At 39.0% G+C, this 12432-nt stretch overlaps 1 protein-coding gene across 1 annotated transcript in view; it reads right to left on the minus strand.

The window, feature by feature from the left end:
- The window catches only part of LOC146000150 (adhesion molecule nephrin-like), a 371365-nt gene that overhangs the window by 173065 nt on the left and 185868 nt on the right, over positions 1-12432 (minus strand). The window lies entirely within an intron of this gene.

A 12432-nucleotide genomic window follows, 5' to 3' on the forward strand; every position in this document is an offset into this window, starting at 1 on the left:
GAGAAGCGACGCCATTTTGCATTCTCTTTCTGGCGCGGCGACATAAAAGGGGACGGGAAAACACGCACGTCAAAAGCCCTTTAGGCTCCCCGTATCAGCGAGATTTCTGGGATGACGAACCTTAGTGCAAATTGCAAACGCTTTTTCCTTTCACGCATCGCTTTACGCTATGCAATTCTACGCCGCTCAACATGTTTCGCCCGGGATGTTTGGAGGCAGGTGTCGGCCTCAAAGTAAGCGGGGGCTTTGCATTCGAGATCATGCCCGGCGACAACAAGGACGGACCCTCTGCGATATTTGAAATCAGATGTCTGCATCTTACCCAACACGGCCCAAGCACCGCTAAGACCTTGTACGGACCACGCAAGCATGTTTGCTTTGCATACAGCTTATGGACCAACAATCTCTGTCCTTCAACCAACCCCTATGCAGTTTCTGAGCGAATGTGCTGACGTGTCTCACTTTTGGCAGGTAAACAAAACACCTTCTCGGTCACCTTTCGTCTTCTGACGTCAGGTTAAAAATTCAAGGATGTCCGCCCTGAGATTTCTAGAAAGAGTTAATGCAATTCGTATGGTGAAATTGTAGTGATAATATTTAAAAAAATATATACTCGTATATTGTTTTCTGTGACTTACATGAAGTAAGTTACAGCAACTATTATTATTATTTAAAGCAGAAAAGCAGAGCTAAGTTTAAACTTACAGTCTAATTTACACTGATTATATAACTCCATTAAGCCTTGTTTCCATGATATGAAAAATTCAATATGCTGACCAAGGCAGAGGACATGACACAGAGTGGGATGAGGCTAAGTAGATAGGAAGGGAGAAGAGAATACTAGTGAGAAAATGGAATGAGGCCAAGGAAATAGAGAAGAAAAGTGAAGAAGACACAATGAACTGGAATGGGCGACTGAAGATAAACAAAGATTGGAAGAAGGTGTTAGAAAGGGTGGTAAGGACAAGAGAGAAAGAGGAGAGAAGAAGAAAGAAGAATGAAGGAAAAGGAGCGTGAGATAAAGAGTCCAACCACATTCTAGATGGAAGAAAATGTGGTTAGCCTTTTAGGTGAAAATACAGTTGACAAGGGAAAGCCACCTGCTAGAATGTTCCAGAACAACTTTCTAATAGTCTGGAGGGGAGTAATGCTTGTGTATATACATCGTTCTTTTTTGTACCTTGTTACATTTATACTTGGTGCAGAGTCTGAAGAAGACCTTGCTAGAAGGTTGAAACGTTACGTTTAGTTTATGTTTTATAATAAAATAAATTTCTGCCTTGGTCAGCATATTGAATTTTATATTATATGACAATAAAAAACAGCTTCTTGTTCTACATGAATGAATATGTTAAATATACAGTTATGCAAATTGTATACAGGGTATATCATAAGTAATAGCGCAAACTGACACAGTTGAAAGTACACGATAATAGAAGCAAAAAAGTCTCTGTAAACATGGGTCTGCAAACGAGCCGTTTTCGAGATAATCGCGAATGTGTGGTTACAAGCCGCCACTGACTTCATTGTTTGTAAACGTCATCCTAGTTGGTAAAATGCTAATAATACAGAAATAATAATAATAATAATAATAATAATAATAATAATAATAATAATAATAATAATAATAATAATAATGTTCTGTGAGGCGATGATGTACCCTTGTAAATGTGCGACTCTCGGGGTGCCTTCGAGCAGGGTATTTTTCTTGGTACAAGCGTGCAGACTCCCGTGCATTGCCATTAGTCAAACCATACACAAAATGCATATCCGCATATTCTTCGTTGCTGTAAGGTTCCATTTTCACTGCGCAGTACAGCACAACTGACGTGACTTTCACAGTACGATTAGACTGTGTACTGATTCTATCCGTCCTGTTTGATTACAACGCCATCTCTCGGAAATGTTCTGTTTCGTAAACAAAGAGCAAACCTCGGAACGCGCAAGGATTAAAGCACTCTGTGTTTACAAAATGCAAGCTGTGACGGCTTCTAACCACACATTATTAGCATTTTATTAACTAGGACGACGTTTACAAACAATGAAGTCAGTGGCGGCTTGTAACCACACATTCGCAAATATCTCGAAAACGGCTCGTTTGCAGACCCATGTTTACTGAGATTTTTTTGCTTCTATTATCGTGTTCTTTCAACTGCGTCAGTTTGCGCTATTATTTATGATACACCCTGTATAGATAAACAGAATATGGTAATAACAAATGTATGTAATTAAAAAAAACATAAGTAGTAGTAGTATTATTAGTAATAATAATAAGAAGAAGAACAATAACAACAGCCACAAAAATAATAGCAAGAATAATAGCAGTAATAATAACAATAATAATAGTTTATATGACTGACCCCCAGAGAAAAAAATGTGCGGGCGCCATTGGGTTAAATGCTTCCGTTGTTAGGCTAAATGTAGTAGTGTATTTATGCTGAGATTTAAAGTTAACAAGCCTAACCTAAGCACGAAAGCATTCCGCGCTTGCATCAGAAGATGAAATACGGCGCTTGACTGAGAAGGTGCTTGACTTAAGTGCGATGAGTCACGCCCATGTGTACGCTTTGCAATCCTCCTCAATGCCGTAGCGTTAACGTCATCGTCTTGCAAGCAATAGGTCCCGGGTTCGATACCCAGTGAGGCGTGCCCAAGAGGGGTACACGGATCCTTCCGACTCGGCCTGCTACAACTGAAGAATTAAGTGTTATGTCGAGGATGTCCCTCGAAAAGTTTTGGAATGTTTGCAGAGAAATGGTCATCTTCTGGACTTCGTCTTCAAGACATAAACCCATCCATCTTTTCAGCGGTGTGTAATTATGTAATAGCATCCACTGCACTAGTTATTTCTATGATTAAATTTCTTGCAACTATTGGGTTGTTGCATAAGTTCGTAGCGTTTGTGTTTGGTATGGCAACACTGCGGTGTTAGGAGTTTATCATTTAATGTTCATCAATTGGAGTGGCATTGTTGTGCTTGTGGATACGCATTGAATTTTACAGATTTGAAGAAAGACTGGGTTATTTATAGGCTAAAGAACAATAAGTGTCCAGTGGGGAGAAAAAAAACAAACATTTCTGACATATTCTTCTGTCTGAGTTTAACGTAGGGGCAAAGGCAGCGGAGGCGACTCCAAACATTTGTCCCTTGTACGGGGAGAAGCCAACTGGGAAAGCAGGACAAGAAAAGGGTTTTGTCATTACAAAGAGGGCATTCTTGACTTAAGCGTTTCTCCACGTTCAGGAAGAGCATCTGGCTTTAATGAAGACAGTTTAAACACTTTAATCCACGAGGATCCACATCAGTCGACTGGAGAATTAGCAAATATGATGAACTGTGACCATTCAACCATCGTGCGACATTTGCATTCAATGGGTAAGGTTCAGGATACCGCACGCTTTAAATGAAAACAACCAAATCAACGAGTAGGCTAGGAAGACAGCATCAAGTGCTGCGACACGATAATGCACACCCACAGTCAGCTAACATGACAAAAGCTGCTATCCAGAAGCTTGCCTCCTTACTCCCTCAAACCTTGCGCCTCTTTTCAGCTCTCAATCCATCAATCTTCAAGGAAGTTCCTTTGGTGACGAAAATGTTCTTCGAACTTGGCTTGACGTCGCTCTCAACCCCGAATCAGCTGATGTTTTCAGGCGCTGAATTGAAAAACTGCCCCAGCGTTGGTAGACAATGAAGGAAAATATATTACTGATTAATTTATGTCTTTTGTTCATCTCAAATTAGTATCAAATAAAAATATTTTTCCCACGGTGAAAAAAACGCTATGAACTTACGCATCAACCCAATATTTAGTCTCTTCTCCTAAACCTCAGTTTCAAAATTTACCATCTTTTTGAGCCACCCGTTAATAAATCTGCACATCCTACAGTTTTTCACAGTAAACCCTCGTTAATACGAATCCAAAGGGACCGAAAAATCAATAGTTCGTGTTAAAAAATTCGTGCTAACCGGGAACTCAAATTTTATTGTTGCAATACAGTTCTTTCTAAAATACGTATTATGTATGTATGTCATCATGGAAAACACTACTACAGTAATTAGCTTTTTTAAAAAAGTACTCACAGGTCATATGCTGGTGCAAAACAGTTCTGTATGTGTCGTGATGACACAGATTCCCAGGATGCGGGGTGCATCAAGCACACTCCAACTTGGAAGGAATTTCCGTCTTGTACGTTTTAAATCATAGAGAAACACAACTGAATTTGTTGGTTAAATACGTATAAGCTCATTGTTGACCCTATGATCGCGATTGTTGAGCAATTGCACCCAAGTTTTAATGTTGATGTTACTCTTACTAGCTATGTTTTAAAGAATAGAAAAACACATTTGAACACAAAGTTGATCTGAATCTGTTGGTTAAAATACTGTATAAGTTGATTGTTGACAAGATGATAAGAGATTGTTGAGCGATTTCTTACATACATAGCAGAGGAACGACAGAGGAACAACAGAAAAAAACTTATGAAAAACTGAAAGTTCGTGTTAAATGAGATCTAATGACGTAACGGACTAAAAAGCAATTCGTAATTCGCGTTAACCGATAAAACTTTCTATAAGATATAATACATCCCTGCCGGGACCAACATTTTGTTCATGTTAACCGATTGTTCATCTTAAGCGAGTTTGTGTTAACGAGGGTTTACTGTAATACAATATTTATACAAATGCCAACTCTGCAACTTAATAGAGAGACGTTGACATGCAGATAATGAACTACCAAAGTAAAAAATGAACTATGTTAATCCAATATATTAAAAAGTCCCGTCATGTAACAATGCAACTTTTACCTTTGTTTGAGACCAGTGAATAATATTTATCTCCCTTTGTAAATTACATACAAAAAACTTTAGCCAACTTTCGTAAAGTTACCACTAACTTTTTCGTCACAGCTAACACACGGGAAAAATGAAACAAGTTGTCGAAAACGTTTTTCATTCGTTCAGAAAGGTGGAAGTAATTTTTATCTTGAAGTTTGAACTAATTACAAAAATTTCATGAAACTGAAAAAAAAAGTCATCACTATTCTAGTGTGTTGCGTAATTAAAAAATACCTATCAAAGCTTGAAAGCAGCTTGGCTAATTAAATGGCAACAACTTTCGGGGCGGCGCCTTAGCTGGTCGTTAATTGAAATCGCTATCTCACCTTAGTACACTGAAACCATTTAGCAATGTGGTAGGCTACTTCGTTTCCTTGTGTAGCATATTTGCAATCTTCGCAAATATAATCGACATTATTGGATAGTATTTGGGAGGTGTTTTTCTCATTCGTATATTGAATTAGTCTTTCAGTTTCGTTTGAGCAACTGCATATCGTGCTACGCCGCCAGGGGTCCCGGGTTCGAATCCCGGTCTGGGCATGGATGTTTGTGAGTGTCCATTCATCAATTTCATTATATCACTCAACCGCATCTTCTCAAATTAGACAAAAGTACCACAAAAAGCGAAGTAAAATAAAGCAAATCAATAATTTGTGCAACTAGAATTCTCTAGTATAGTTTGTAATGGGGATTGCAAAATCCGGTTCGAGTTTTATTCGGATATCAAATATTTGAATATCGGATATTCTGGTGTCCGGATATCCGAATTATTATTCCGATTATCCGGATATCCAAATGTGTACATTATCTGGATATTCAAATGTGTGAATTATCTGGATATCCAAATGTGTGAATTATCTGGATATCCAAATGTGTAAATTATCTGGATATCCAAATGTGTGAATTATCTGGATATCAAAATGTGTGCATTATCTAGATATCCAAATGTGTGCATTATCTGGATATCCAAATGTGTGCAATATCTGGATATCAAAATGTGTGCCTTTTCTGGATATCCGAATATGTGCATTATCCGATATCCAAATGTGTAAATTATCTGGATATCCAAATGCGTGAATTATCTGGATATCCAAATGTGTGAATTATCTGGATATCAAAATGTGTGCATTATCTGGATATCAAAATGTGTGCATTATCCGGATATCCAAATGTGTGCCTTCTCTGGATACCAAAATGTGTGCCTTCTCTGGATATCCAAATGTGTGCATTATCTGGATATCCAAATGTGTGCATTATCTAGATATCCAAATGTGTGCATTATCTGGATATCCAAATGTGTGCATTATGCGGACAGTTTTATCTTTCGTCTGTTTTTCGGACTATCCACATATTATTTTATTCGTCACGTTCGTATTTTACTGTACGGATTTTCTACAAATTCTTCATCACATCTGTACTATCCGGCTATTCGTACACGAACCACTCACTCTATCTTATCGAAGACTTTGGCATTAAATTTGAAAACTTTACCTAAACCAAATTCACTTTACTATGGGACTTCTTAATACGTGCCTGAAACAACTCTTGTGCGCTTTGTAAAGGCCACACTCACGATTCAAGATGATGAACGCGACCGACGAAGCCTCCTGACTCGTTCACTCCATCCTTTTCACTTTTCTTACATCGCTACAGTACTGCTGCTCGCTCTGAAGTCCACAGGTAGATGCGAGAGAGTTCTTGCATGTCGTAAGTTTATACTCATGGCTTTGTTTTTTTTAAAGTACACTATATGCACTGAAAGGCTAATCGTTACTGGACCTAAAGTCCAAAAGTGGGATAAATTAAAACCAATGTGTCTCGACCAGGTATCGAGCCCGGGACTAGGCCTGTCTTAAGGTCTGCATATCTACCTATTTTCTTACAAATACAAAGTCGATTCATTAGTGGCAATTGTGATCCTCTGCTGCGTCATTGCATACATCGAGGGGAAAAATTCCGTTTTTTGGAGGGTTCGTAGCGTTGAAAGACCACGCCAAGCAGAGACTTGTTGTGTAGAAAAGTACTTGTATTGGTGATCTCTATGCACTATAGAAGTTTGTGCGTACACGCAGTAAATGTTGTTTGTACTCTTGTTCGCATAAAGTGGCTCATGGGGTCTAACTTTGAGTAGGGAGGGGCGCAAAATCGAACTTTGGGGGAGGGGGTGCAGGATCGATCTTGAGGTATAATTTTTTGAGGGATGTAGAATCGAGAACGTTCCATTCCATAAAAAAGTGTCAAGACTATTTTATCATAAAAATCATAAATATTACTCTCTATTTCTTAGTGTCCCCCCTTTGCCCCCGCCAAGCTAAGCCTCTAGACTGAGACCTTATCAATTAATGTCTCCATACCATCCATAAATTTAAGATGTCCCCCTCAACCCTCAATGTTGTGGGTGTCTACACCGGAAGTAGAACTTGGAATATTCCAGGCGAAGAGTAAATTTATGAGCTTGGAAGTTTGCTTCATAAATTTTTCCATTGCACTACTAACGGAATCGCATAAGCAGCATCCAATTATGTAGGATTTCAAATCAAATTCTCAGTAATGTTGCACCTGCGTCAATACTTCTTTCCAACTAAATCATTCCTGTTGTCTAGGAAACTAGATCCCAACTCCCACACAATACACCCACGGATGAAAAATTCAATTATAACCGCAAACAACGATGCTTTAGTTCGTGTATATTTATAGAAAATTTGCAGAACCCTTTCACCGCAAACGAATTCTGTTTCTCATTTTCTAGATTTATTTAGCATTAGTGTACGCACACACAAATAAGCATAAAAGTTCTTATCAAGGTGTCTACAACTTTTTAAAAGCCAAGGCAAGTCAAGCCAAGAGCCAAAATGTTCCAAACCAAGTCAATAGAGCAATTCATGATTGATTGAGTTGGTGTCTTGGTGACGATGGATGGAATGCATTTGTAAGTTTAGCAATTAATAAGATTATTGTAGTTGAATAGAAGATTCAAATCTATGAAGTTTGAAAAATGAATACGTTGCCATTCTTCGAATCCTATGAGGTAGGAAGTAATATTAAAGCTTATGTGCGAAGATTTGATTCATTTCTAAAAGCACAAGAAGTCAAGGAAGATAAAAAGGTTCATTTATTGTTATCAGTGATTGGAAATAATGCTTATGAGGCATTGTATATTAAATTAGCTCCAAATGATCCTAGTAGTTTTCCTGTCGAAGTTTTTGTTGACAGAACTCGTTGATATTTATGAACCTAAAACAAACAAGTTGCTTGAGATATATAAATTTAAAAATGCTAAAAAAAAGAGCATGGTGAATCAATGGATGACTACATATCACGAATTAAAAAGTTTTAAGTCCACTTTATGCACAGTTAGGCTAATCGAAACTGGACCTACAGTTTAAAGAGGAATCCGAACCACTATGTGCCTCCAGAAGGCGAAGACGCTTACCACTGCGCCATCGGAGAGGCACAATAGGGCAGTTCATGTATTTACACCTTTGTACAAGTATGACATTACATTTGAGCTAAATATCACACTTAGAAACCCATTAAATAAAGTTAAATGTAATAACAAGAAGGAATACTGAACATAAATGGACTGTTTGATAGGGGCACGAGAAGGTGAGCTTTCACGTAATAAAATGCCATGTATTGACTAATGATAAACACTTTTTTTTACAAAAAAAGTATAAATAATACATAATTTCAGTAAAATTTAGAAATATGTATGTATTAATCCTCAAATGTACCAAACACAAACCAACAATTGCAACAAGAAAGTGGTAAGTGGAAAGAAGAGACATTTACTGTGTTAGATTTGTAGTTGAAAATAGTTCAAAATATGACCCCTTTTCCTAGAGTAATTAATATGCAATTTCTACTGTAACTGCCTGTAATACTCAGTATATCAAACTGTAGCATAGTTTGTCCACAACACATTGAAATTTCTTGTTCGGCCTTTTCTTCTTTGTTCAAGAATCAATATTTAGTGCACTTCCACAAAAATATTAATATTTCCAGAAACAGCCAATTTCCATGACTTTTTCAGAAAATGTAAATTCCTCCACGATTTCAAGGTTTTCGAGACTGGTAGATACCCTTTTCATGTGTGTGGCTTTTCTTGCTGACTTTCTAGAGTAACAAATCGAAGTAATACAAATTTGGCTAACTTCCTGCATACAAAAAAGGTTCAACTAGAAACTTTAAGAGATGATGGTCCTCTTACATTCAACGCAAAGCGAGCATAGGGAGGGTGGGGCAAGTGAGACAGGTTGTGCAAATGCGTCCACCCTAGCTACATTGTTGTCGTGTATGCAGACACGTAGGATCCTCACGGAATAAAGGTGCTCTCGAGGATGCACCCTTATCTGAGGTTTCAACGCATATGACTAATCTAAACCCTGTACCAGCTAACTGTAGACCAGGCAAACGAGAACATGTCTCTGCGCAAGTAGTGACGGGAGACGGCTCCACCAATGAACACTGACAGAAATGGGATTGCGTAATGGACGACTGGAGTTTCCCGATTTCTCTCCTTCGTTCTACAGCGTTGCAAACTTTTGAAAACGATATTACCGTACGCACATGGCAAACGGACCGTATTTTTCTCTCCAGGGCCGTTCGCCTTGTTTAAGAATTCCTCAGGGAAATATTAGGGATAAAACAGCAAGTGTAAATTTTTACAAGCCGTACATTTAGCGTCTGGACAAAGATCTGGACCGTACGTCCGTACATATACGATTAGGGCCCTACGGTTGGCAACGCTGCGCTTTTACCACTCGATTTCCCTCCCCATTTTCTGCTGCTATGCGTGGCCCTGCTCCACAGTTAGCTGGAACAGGGTATAGCTGAAGCTGTGGGCTTGTCAACTATCATCTCCAACTTTTTTATCCTACATTTTCCATCATATTGCCCGGAAGACAACAATTGTGCGTTAAGGCAATTGAACAAACTTGTGGAGCGTGCGCAGACGAATCTCATTCTTGTTATTTCGCGTCGCGTTTTTGCCACTAATGTCGACGATGATTGCTTGATGTAGTTTACTTTTCTTAGCTTTTCTGTCACTTTTGGCTAATCGCGAAGATGAAGATGGGTGAAGGAACGCTCACAAAGAACACCCATGCCCAGGCCGGGATTCGAACCCGGGACTCCTGGTGTGCAGTTCAAACAATAGCCACTTCTCACATCTCTTGCACGAGATATGAAAATAGAACACAAATTTTCATATTCCGTTTTTGAAATAATAGTGACGCACTTTTCTCTCGCCAAATCTCATATTTCTAGTTTTCATCATTTACCTTTGAACATTCCGCCAATGTAATAACATTTCATCATTATTTTTCTGGTTTAATCTTTATAAACGAAAGAAGAATAGTTCTTGCAGAACAAAAGTATCGAAATACATTCCGGCACCCCCAACTCAGGAGATACGGTGTGGGTAGGACACACACGATAACAGCCAGCAATCGGATATCTCCAGGCTTGCTCTATCACGGATATTATAACAAAGGAAGGGTAGGGGGATGCGATGGGGTGGGAGGAGGGTTTGTATGGACGACTGCCCATCTGAAAACCTTTATTGATGAATCAGCCTTTTTTCCTTGTCAGTGCATTCCATTAGGATAGGACGTTGCGGCAGGAGGAAATGAGATTTTACACGCTATATTGCACTGAAAAACTCATACCCTGCGGGGGTGAAAACGATACGAGGGAGAGTTTTGATCCGCGTTCTCCTGGCCTTAGGAGGATGACCGTTAAGCCAACGGCCTCTCTCTCTCTCTATCTAAACAGTGGCTTCCAATCCGGGTAAGTTTGCATCGTAGTGCGTACACTCACACATGCATAATGACTTAGTCCGATTTGCCCCACACTGGAGGCCAGAACGTGGGGGGATAATTTGAAATTGAGATTTACTTGGACCCTCTACGGTTCCGGCCCATTCGTTGCCTGACTTAGCCTCTCTGATTCAATTCCATCCTGCAAACGGGATTATCGCTATTTAGAAGCTTGTGTACCGAAAATTTATACTGCAGAAAAGGAGAAAAGTAAATCGACTTGTTGTTTTGTTTGTATTGTTGTTTTAAGTCCACTTTATGCACAGATAGGCTAATCGGGACTGGACCTACGGTTTAAAGTGAAATCCGAACTACTGTGCAATGTGCCTCCACCGTGTATCGAACCCGTAACCCTTTGATTACGAGACAACGGACGACTTGTTGCGTAACGCGGGTTACTGTGCATCCATCATAAAATATACGGACCATTTAGCTAAATCGATTGATTTTCTTACTTCGCTTGTCTGCCACTTTTGGCTAATAGCGAAGAAGAGGATGAATAGTGATGGGGAAAAAAGATGAAGGGGCAATAGCAAACATAAAAAAACTAAAAAAATATGCAAGTAACTTACACCAAAAGTGTAACTGGATATCCCCTTGTGGTGTTAACGCTAAATTGGCGTTGTTTAATACAATTTTTGGTGTCCTATTGCAGCATTTGACGTCACACTAGACCAAGTATTGAGGCCTTTAACAGTCGATTTGGTGTTGATCTTGTTACGTGCCTGGACGGCCGAACCCAATGATAAACATAGAGAGAAATAGTTGGCGGAAATAACAAGAGATGGCAGCGCGACTGAAAGGCGGAAAGTAAATTTACTAATGAAAAAGAGGAGCCAGCAAGTGACTGAAATTATACAAAACAAATGAAAGATAATGAGTGAAGATTAAATCATTGTAAATATAGAATAAGAAACATAAAGTAATAGAGGAAATATAATCATTAACATAATCCTCATGAACTATACATATAGGGGATTAAAGAAGTCAAGATGCCAATTCAAATCCGTGCCTTTTCTCTCTGGCGAGAAGGAAACTTCTCGTTAGATTTTTGGTTGTTCTCCTTGGTGGCGCTCTATCAATATTTGTCGCCGCAAAGCACTGCGGTTGCGCTATTGACTTTAGTCGCACTGGGCCAAAGGTAGCGCTTCTATATTAGCGATCCTTGGTTGTCCTCTGGTCGATATCTTTGTGACGCTATATCAAGATTTGTCGCCCCAAAATAAATTGAATCTTGATAGGTGTATTTGGGCTTCATGCCAAAGAAAAGAAGTTAATCTTTCTACGGAAAAATAGAAGTAGATAAGCCTTTTATAGGAGAATAGAAGAAGTAGTTGGTCCTTCCACAGAAAAATAGAAGAAGTAGTTAAGCCTTCTATAGAATAAGTAGTTGATCCTTCTACAGAAGAAGCAGTTAAGTCTTCTATAGAAGAAGAAGTTAAGCCTGTTAAAGAAGAAGAAGTTCCCAAAGAAGAAAAGAAGAAGAAGTTAACCGCTATACAGAAGAAAGATGAAGTGTAGACTGAAAACAAAAACCGAGCTAAGTGCCAAAATCTAAGTTCCGAGAAAAACAGAAAAAACATTGTCTTGGAAGATATCCTACAAGGTTAACATTACCGTTCTAGGCTTACCTCATTAGACGGGGCTTGTTTTGGAGGAAACACAGCACACAATAACCTCCAAGACGTCCAAGTGACCACAAAACCAGTCACATGTCGCTTGGCACATAGCCAGTATTTTGATACACAGCAGGTGGCACGTAGACCAAGGTGCA

Source organism: Lepisma saccharinum, chromosome 16 (assembly GCF_977018435.1).
Source record: "Lepisma saccharinum chromosome 16, izLepSacc3.1, whole genome shotgun sequence".
NCBI classification, from domain to species: Eukaryota; Metazoa; Arthropoda; class Insecta; order Zygentoma; family Lepismatidae; genus Lepisma; species Lepisma saccharinum.